The sequence below is a fragment of the Lathyrus oleraceus genome, chromosome 6 (assembly GCF_024323335.1).
Source record: "Lathyrus oleraceus cultivar Zhongwan6 chromosome 6, CAAS_Psat_ZW6_1.0, whole genome shotgun sequence".
Taxonomy (NCBI): Eukaryota; Viridiplantae; Streptophyta; class Magnoliopsida; order Fabales; family Fabaceae; genus Lathyrus; species Lathyrus oleraceus.
Window position 1 is genome coordinate 483,305,432 of NC_066584.1, and position 10,054 is coordinate 483,315,485.

General features: G+C 43.7%; 1 pseudogene; it reads left to right on the forward strand.

Annotated features, from left to right (window-relative positions):
- Positions 1-8,136: 8,136 nt before the first annotated feature.
- On the forward strand, positions 8,137-9,697 carry LOC127096389 (uncharacterized; annotated as a pseudogene).
- Positions 9,698-10,054: the final 357 nt, after the last annotated feature.

Here is a 10,054-nt window from a genome sequence, read left to right on the forward strand (position 1 = left end):
CCTTCAAGTACGTAGAGGTAGAAGGTGAAATTCATGAGACTCTCAGTCAGGCCTTTGAGTCAGTTCAGATCAAGGATGCAGCTCCGGTGGAAGGGGCTAAAGCAGGAGCCCCTATCTCATCTTTCAAGCAGGCGCAAGCCTTGGTGGATTCAGGTGTTGCTCCTGGTTGGGGGCGTCTGTTGGAGTTACCAATGAAGGACGACAAGTTCGGGATTGGGTATCAACCAGCGCTGACTTCTACAACTTCAGCATTTCAGACTCGTCAGGGGCCGATTACTTTCTCCAGTGCTGGCGTCATCCAATATGGCCAGATCTCTGCGATCAACGATGAAAATGGAGATAGTGATTGCGACATCGACAACTGGGTGCGTCCGAGGATTCCTGGTGAAGTCATCAACAATTGGTCTGCCGAGGAAATTGTCCAAGTCACTCTTCTAGAGGAGTAATTTTTCTTTGTTTATTCATGCATGTCCAAGTCTTACGTTCCGCCCAGGGCGTAATGACTCATTGTAGGGCTCATCTATGTGAATACCTGCATTGTTTATCATAAATGAAGGACGTCTTTTGCATTCAAATATTTTGTTCACTGTCTTTCTATTTTTGCAGTTTTCAAAATTTCAAAAGAATAAAAATATTTGGCAATGTTTTGTTTAGTTTTCACTCACTGTTCACACTCATAAGCACATACCATCACTCATGCAGATGCACATCACCGGATCCTATTGATAACGATTCTGCTATGGCTCGCTTCGACTTCGAAAACCCAATCTTCCAAGCTGAAGAAGAGGGTGATGAAGACTGTGAACTCCCTGAAGAACTTGCCAGGCTGTTAAAGCAAGAGGAAAGGGTCATTCAACCACATCAAGAGTCTACTGAAGTGATTAATCTTGGCACCGAGGACGTCAAGAAAGAAATCAAGATAGGGGTTGCTTTGGAAGATGATGTGAAGAAAGGGCTGATTGAATTGCTGCAAGAATATGTTGACATCTTCGCTTGGTCTTATCAGGATATGCCAGGGCTTGACACAGATATTGTGGTACACCGTTTGCCTCTCAAAGAAGGTTGTCCTCCGGTCAAGCAGAAGCTCAGAAGAACAAGACCAGAGATGGCTGTCAAGATAAAGGAAGAAGTGCAAAAACAGTTGGATGCAGGGTTTCTAGCGGTTACCAATTATCCGCCATGGGTCGCAAATATCGTCCCAGTACCTAAGAAGGATGGAAAGGTACGGATGTGTGTCGACTACCGGGATCTAAACAAAGCCAGTCCTAAAGATGATTTCCCATTACCTCACATCGATGTTTTGGTGGATAACACAACTCAGTTCTCGGTATTCTCCTTCATGGATGGCTTTTCTGGCTATAACCAAATTAAGATGGCACCAGAAGACATGGAGAAGACAACTTTCATAACCCCATGGGGCACCTTCTGCTACAAGGTGATGCCGTTTGGTCTGAAAAACGCTGGGGCAACATATCAACGAGCTATGGTGACTCTATTCCATGATATGATTCATCATGAAATCGAGGTTTATGTGGACGATATGATTGCCAAATCTCAGACAGAAGAAGAACATCTGGTGAATCTGCAGAAGCTGTTTGAGCGTTTAAGGAAATTCAAGCTGAGGCTTAATCCGAACAAGTGTACTTTTGGGGTGAGATCTGGAAAATTGCTGGGTTTTATTGTTAGCGGAAAAGGGATTGAGGTGGATCCTGACAAAGTGAAAGCAATACAGGAAATGCCTGAGCCAAGAACAGAGAAGCAAGTTCGTGGTTTCTTAGGGAGGTTGAACTACATTGCAAGGTTCATCTCTCACCTAACAGCCACGTGTGAGCCAATTTTCAAATTGTTGAGGAAAGATCAGGCTATCAGGTGGAACGACGATTGCCAAAGGGCTTTTGAAAAGGTAAAAGAGTATTTGCAGAATCCTCCTATCCTTATGCCTCCAGCCCCAGGGAGGCCGCTGATTATGTACTTGACAGTACTTGACAATTCTATGGGTTGTGTTCTCGGTCAACACGACGAGACAGGTAGGAAAGAACATGCCATCTACTACTTGAGTAAGAAGTTCACAGATTGCGAGTCGAGATACTCAATGCTTGAGAAGACATGTTGTGCACTTGCATGGGCTGCTAAGCGATTGAGACAATATATGCTGACTCACACAACCTTACTAATCTCCAAGATGGATCCAGTCAAATACATATTTGAGAAGCCAGCTCTCACCGGAAGGGTTGCTCGTTGGCAAATGGTACTGACAGAGTATGATATCCAGTATACATCCCAGAAAGCCATCAAGGGGAGTATTCTGTCAGACTATCTTGCTCAACAACCGATTGAAGACTATGAGCCGATGAAGTTTGATTTTCCAGATGAAGACATCATGTTCCTCAAGATGAAAGACTGTGAAGAGCCAGTTGTTGGGGAGGGACCTGATCCAGATGAAAAGTGGATTTTAACGTTTGATGGGGCCGTCAACGCCAAAGGAAGTGGAATTGGCGCTGTCATTACTACTCCGAAAGGTGCCCACATGCCTTTCACCGCTCGCCTGACTTCCGAGTGCACCAATAATGAAGCTGAGTACGAGGCCTGTATCTTAGGTATTGAGCAAGCCATTGATTTGAGAATCAAGACTTTGGACATCTTCGGAGATTCAGCTCTAGTGATCAATCAAGTAAATGGTGATTGGAACACTCTCCAACCTACCCTGGTCCCGTACAGAGACTACACGAGAAGACTGTTGACTTTCTTCACAACAGTAAAGTTGTATCATATACCTCGTGATGAGAACCAGATGGCAGATGCTCTTGCTACTCTATCCTCCATGATCAAGGTGGTTCGGTGGAACCATGCTCCTAGGATCGATGTTATGCGCCTTGATAGGGCCGCGTATGTGTTTGCCGCTGAATTAATAGTCGATGACAAGCCCTGGTATCACGACATCAAATGCTTTCTGAAGAATCAAGAGTACCCTGCAGGGGCATCCAACAATGACAGAAAGACTTTGAGAAGATTGGCAGGCAGTTTCTTCTTGAACAAAGACGATGTGCTGTATAAGAGGAACTTCGACATGGTTTTGCTCAGATGCGTGGATAGACGCGAAGCAGACATGTTAATGCAGGAAGTTCATGAAGGTTCCTTCGGTACTCATGCTGGCGGACATGCAATGGCTAAGAAATTGTTAAGGGCGGGTTATTATTGGATGACCATGGAATCAGATTGTTTCAAGTATGCTCGGAAATGCCATAAATGCCAGATTTATGTTGATAAGGTGCATGTACCGCCGAATCCTCTGAATGTGATGTCTTCGTCGTGGCCGTTTGCTATGTGGGGCATTGACATGATTGGAAAGATTGAGCCGACTGCTTCCAATGGGCATCGCTTCATCCTTGTTGCCATCGACTATTTCACCAAGTGGGTCGAAGCAGCATCGTTCGCGAATGTCACCAGACATGTGGTTGCCCGTTTCATTAAGAAGGAAATCATTTGTCGCTATGGGATTCCCGAGAGAATCATTACTGATAATGGTTCCAATCTCAATAACAAAATGATGAAGGAGTTGTGCCAGAACTTCAACATTCAGCATCACAATTCTTCCCCCTATCGTCCTAAGATGAACGGTGCTGTTGAGGCAGCAAACAAGAACATAAAGAAGATTGTGCAGAAGATGGTCGTTACGTACAGAGATTGGCATGAGATGCTACCCTTCGCCTTGCATGGGTACCGCACTTCAGTACGTACATCGACCGGGGCAACCCCTTACTCCCTTGTGTATGGTATGGAAGCGGTCCTACCTGTTGAAGTGGAGATTCCTTCTCTAAGAGTCCTGTTGGATGTCAAGCTAGATGAAGCTGAATGGATTCGGACAAGGTTCAATGAGTTGAGTCTTATCGAAGAGAAGCGAATGGCAGCCATCTGTCATGGGCAGTTGTATCAGAGTCGGATGAAGAGAGCCTTTGACCAGAAAGTGCGCCCTCGATGTTTCCAAGTCGGAGATTTGGTGTTGAAAAGGATTCTTCCTCCTCAGACGGATCACAGGGGCAAGTGGACTCCTAACTATGAGGGACCGTATGTCGTCACCAAGGTTTTCGATGGTGGGGCCTTAATGCTTGCAACGATGGATGGTGAAGACTTCACTTCCCCGGTAAACTCAGACGCAGTTAAAAAATACTTCGCATAAAATAGACCCGCTGGACAGTAAAAAGAACAGTCCAGGCAAAAATGGGCATCCTGACGAACCAAGAAAATGAAAAGGTTCGGGCAAAAGTTAAGGATTAAAAATGAAAAGATCGTACACCCGGTAAGTTGAAAACCTGAAAAGGCAACTTAGGCAAAATGGGTATCCCGGTGGATTGAAAACCCGAAAAGGGCGATCCAGGAAAAAGTTAGGGATTAAGCGAATGACTGCGTTCTGAGTTAGTTTTGAATCTCATCTCATGTCAGTGATTGGTTACTTTCAAAAGGCAAGAAACAGTCCAATCACCCTTTCTCAGAAGGCTGATCATCTAGAGGATCGTGAAGACGAGCGGGTCATAGCAGAATTGGAACCCAATAGAAATCCATTTCACATTGCCATTAGATTAATTCTTGTTTTGCGATTACCTCTTTCCAGGGATTGCTTCCTGATGTAAATGCCTATTCAGAGGCCATTCAATCAATAAAATCATGTGATTCAGTACATCTCTGTGTTCATTTTCATTTTACTATTTTGTTTGCAAAAATGACGTCCAAATTTTTGATAAACATTGCATCATGAAACATAAGGGCTTTACAGGTATATGCTTAATAAACATTTAAAGTTGATGTGAATTTTAAGTGCTTTGGATCATCTATTCAGAACAGATACCCTCGGTGCTTCCCAAGCATGTGCTTCAGACTATACACTCCCCAGTAGAGTTGACAGTGTCAGACTGTATATTCCCAGCGGAGTTGACAGTACCTGATGTATATCCCCAGCAGAAGCAGCTGCTCCTCAGAGTTCGATGCCAGATCGAGGATTTCAATCCCAGATCGATGACCTCTTTCCTGGAAGCATAACCTCGGTACCGTATCGGTGTTTGCCCCCCCATGTTGAGTCATCTCATGTAGATTATTGTTGCCAGAACCACTATCGCTTCCCCCAACAACAGGTTGGCAGCGCCGTTCTCTCCCCAGTCAGAGTCTTGGTATCTCGTCATTGCCAGAACACCGCGCGGCCGGTCATTTCCCCACATAGTTCATTATGCTGTGCATCTCCAACAGTAGTGCCAGGGTCCGGAAGATTATGATCATTTCCCCAACGGGATTCCTTACTTCAGCTTGGCATTTTCCCCAGCATTTCGCATCCCTGCATGTAGAATCATATTGCATTGCATCCTCCCAAATCGCGTAGCATTTCCATTCTCATGGAGCATTACGCCATTGAAAAATTCAAACATACGCATGTAAGCATAAAACATTCTCGGCATCCCAAGTGACAAGCCAGAAGTTTGTTTCCAGTGCTCAGACTGAAGGTTGTTCATGACTTATTATCCCCAGCATGGGTCGTTGGCCCACGTGCCGCCTCAATTATCATTTTCCCTATTTCTGCCGATGCTGATAGGCATGAAGTTTTCCAGTATCCAAACCGAAGTGGCATTCAGGCCAGTTTTTCCGGTATCCAGACCGAAGTGGTATTCAGGCCAGCAGTTTCCGGTATTCAGACCGAAGTGGCATTCAGGCCAATTTTCTGGTATTCAGACCGAAGTGGCATTCAGGCCAGTTTCCGGTATTCAGACCGAAATGGCATTCAGGCCAATATTCCAGTATTCAGACCGAAGTGGCATTCAGGCCAGTTTTCGGTATTCAGACCGAAGTGGCATTCAGGCCAATTTTCCGGTATTCAGACCGAAGTGGCATTCAGGCCAGTTTCCGGTATTCAGACCGAAGTGACATTCAGGCCAATTTTCTGGTATTCAGACCGAAGTGGCATTCAGGCCAGTTCCCGGTATTCAGACCGAAGTGGCATTCAGACCAATTTTCCGGTATCCAGACCGAAGTGGCATTCGGCCAGTTTCCGATTTTCAGATCGAAGAAGTTTCTGACATTCAGGTCGATGCAACTTGTGGCATTCAGGCCAGTTTTTCCGGTATCCAGACCGAAGTGGCATTCAGGCCAGTAGTTTCCGGTATTCAGACCGAAGTGGCATTCAGGCCAATTTTCCGGTATTCAGACCGAAGTGGCATTCAGGCCAGTTTCCGGTATCCAGACCGAAGTGGCATTCAGGCCAGTTTTCCGGTATTCAGACCGAAGTGGCATTCAGGCCAGTTTCTGGTATTCAGACCGAAGTGGCATTCAGGCCAATTTCCGGTATTCAGACCGAAGTGGAATTCAGGCCAGTTGCCGGTATTCAGACCGAAGTGGCATTCAGGCCAATTTTCCGGTATCCAGACCGAAGTGGCATTCAGGCCAGTTTCCGATTTTCAGATCGAAGAAGTTTCCGACATTCAGGTCGATGCAACTTGTGGCATTCAGGCCAGTTTCCGGTATCCAGACCGAAGTGGCATTCAGGCCAGTTTTTTCCGATTTTCAGATCGAAGAAGTTGCCGACATTCAGGTCGATGCAACTTGTGGCACTCAAGCCAGTTTCCGGTATTCAGACCGAAGTGGCATTCAGGCCAGTTTCCGATTTTCAGATCGAAGAAGTTTCCGACATTCAGGTCGATGCAACTTGTGGCATTCAGGCCAGTTTCCGGTATCCAGACCGAAGTGGCATTCAAGCCAGTTTCTGATATTCAGATCGAAGAAGTTTCCGACATTCAGGTCGAAGTACTTGTGGCATTTAGGCCAGTTTTCCGATTTCCAGGTCGAAGTGGTGTTCAGACCAGATTTCCGGTGATCAGACCAACATTGATACTCTCATATTCCGATGCTTAGTGTTCAGACTAATGTGCGGCGTTCAGGCCATGGGTATTCCTGTGTTACCATTTATTTTGGTATCCAGGTCAACTTTCTGTTTCGGTACTCAGGCCGATTTTCACCGTATCAGACGGATTCTTCTTTTGAGATTGCTTCTTTGCCAATTCTGACAGGCATTGTTAATTGTTTCATAGGGATTCGGGATCAAAATCCGGGTCTTCTTAGTATTTAACCATCTCCCACTATGATCATATGAAGAACGTCCTGCTTCATATTCTCTAGTTGAAGATGCTTAAATAGGGGCAACTGTCATACACCGAATTTTGGTCCTAAATTTTTTTATGTTTTTATTTTCGTTTAGCATGCTTGGCCTAACCTTACTTTGGTTTTATATGAGGATTGGTCTTGGTCCAAAGTCATGGTGCTGTTCATGTGATTGTTAATGCACATATGGTCTTGGTCATCCAAACAACCAACCTTCTTGTGTCACAAGCCAATTGCCAATCATGCCACTTGATTCATGAATATCCCTTTCAAATCCTAATCTTATACCATCATTTCATGGCCTTGTTAACACATACTACCAGTCAAGTCATGTTCTTTTCAAAGTCAAGCATTCAAGTCATAAAATAAACCAATTGTAAAACAAATTTCAAACCATTTCAATTCGTTTCACATCATTTCTAAACCATCACATTTGATTTTACATAAAAAAAAGTACAAGTCTTGACAATTTTGACCAATTGTTGACTTTGGTCAATAGTTGACTTTTTGGTCAACATTGACCAAAGTCACCCAAAATCCAAAAACCCTAAAATAAACCCATGTCCATATCCAAATTACACCAAAGGTACTGTTACATGTGATAAAAACAACAAAAATGATCAAAGCAATATTGATTGTGCTATGCATGACTCTCCATCTGACGGTCAAAATTGTGGTGTTAGCTTTTACCATGATGCAGAAAATCACAACCTGCTGATTCATCTGGCTACTGTCCCTAATGCTAAGGAATTTGCTGATTGGGTGGCAAAGGTGCACCAACAGTCTTGTCATATTGTTTATACAGATTCCCGACCAAACTAATGTCTTTGTTTATGTTGGGATATGCTTCATAATTGGATCGTTGACTGTCATGATTGTAAAAGTGATTGGCAGCCATTAAACTTACATTCGATGGTTCAAATTAAAATATTTACTTTCAAACATGGATTTTTACAACGGTCGGCATTTCCTGCATCATTACAAGTAAATCACCTTAATATGGCATGGGATATTTTGAACACAACAGTGGTTTCTCCAATCTATTTTGCACTATTCACTTTGTTTACAATATTAGCCGGTGCAATCATGTCTAAGGATTATTCAGGACAAAGTATGAGCAGTTGCATCAGAGCTATGTGGTTTCATCACTAATTTATCTGGGACAACCGTTTTGCACTGCATTAGAATACCAGATCCTCCCGCCAGTACCGATGTGTACAGTCCCCTGTCATCTCCCCTTTGGAGTCTACCGTCTCCCTCACAGACACTTGTTTCATTGCATCCTAATCAAACTCCACCACTGAGAAACTTCCTCGGGCATAATACATCTAGGATATCCCAATCCCCCCTTTGCGGACCATGGATTGCTTCTTCTACACCTGCACATGATAACAATTCCTATCTCTCTGCATCACCTATCACTGATACATTTAAGTCCAGTTCAATCAAAGGAACCTCTGCACCTTCTTCCTCTAGCATTAAGAATGTCCCACCTAATATGCAAGCTTCTAATGTAGGTCTACAAAATGTATTTCTGCAAACTACTCCTCTGTTTAATACAAACAATGTGACGGTATCATCTGCCAGGCATTCTTGTGATCCAAAGTCCAAAAAAAGGAAAAAGGTTACAACAGAGTCTGAGGATCTTGGCCACAAGGCTATTCATATGCAGTCCCATCTAGTATCAACTCCTGTTGTCAGCAACCATATATCTCCTGCTAACGCCACTGCAACCCCTGTTGTGAATGTGCCAGTAACTACTGTTGAAAAATCAGTTGAGTCTGTATCTCCTCTATCTCTTCCTGATAATGTTGAAAAGAGGATTATGTCAGACGAGTCTCTTACAAAAATTGAGGAGGCAAGGATAAATGCAGAGGAAGCTTCTGCTCTTTCTGCTGCTGCGGTGAATCATAGCATGGGATACAGAAACAGGAAAACAAATAAAAAAAAGATGGTAGAGCATCTCTCATATGTCAATAGTTGCTGTCCTTCCCGGAGGGGGCCTCCTCTTGTTGCCAGTGGCTCTGATGACGGAACAGCAAAATTATGGGACATGCGTCAAAGGGGTTCCATCCAAACATTCCCTGATAAATATCAAATCACTACTGTCAAGTTCTCTGATGCCTCAGATAAGATCTACACTGGTGGTATTGATAATGATGTTAAGATATGGGACTTACGTAAAGGTGAGGTTATCATGACACTTCAAGGTCATCAAGATATGATTACGAGCATGCAATTGAGCCCAGATGGTTCCTACCTTCTTACAAATGGCATGGATTGCAAGCTATGCATTTGGGATATGCGTCCGTATGCTCCACAAAATCGATGTGTGAAGATTTTAGAAGGCCATCAACACAACTTTGAGAAGACTTTGTTGAAATGTGGTTGGTCACCTGATGGAAGCAAGGTCACAGCTGGGAGTTCTGATCGAATGGTTTACATTTGGGATACCACTTCTCGAAGAATATTGTATAAGCTTCCTGGACACAATGGATCTGTTAATGAGTCTGTTTTCCATCCCAAACTCCTCCATTTCCTCATTAACCTGCTACCATAATAACACCCTTCACAAACATTGCATAAGGAGTAAATAACACTACATCAATGACAGTAGCAAACTTTACCATCTTGGAGCCACATTTGGATAGAGAAACAGCAGCTTTAGCTCTGATCCTAAGGTTTTTGTGACTCACAAAAACCCTTAGTTTCTGAAGCAATGGAAGAGTTGTCATGGAACCCACCATTGATCCAAGTGCCCTCTCAGCTTCTTCACACACAAACCTTTTATCTTGAGAAGCTTTCAGAAGCAGCTGCAGCAGCTGTTGAAATTCAACCAAAACAACACAATTCATTCAAACCTCTTAAATCATTACACCAATAGAACACACAAGAGAAAATTGAATGCACATGACAT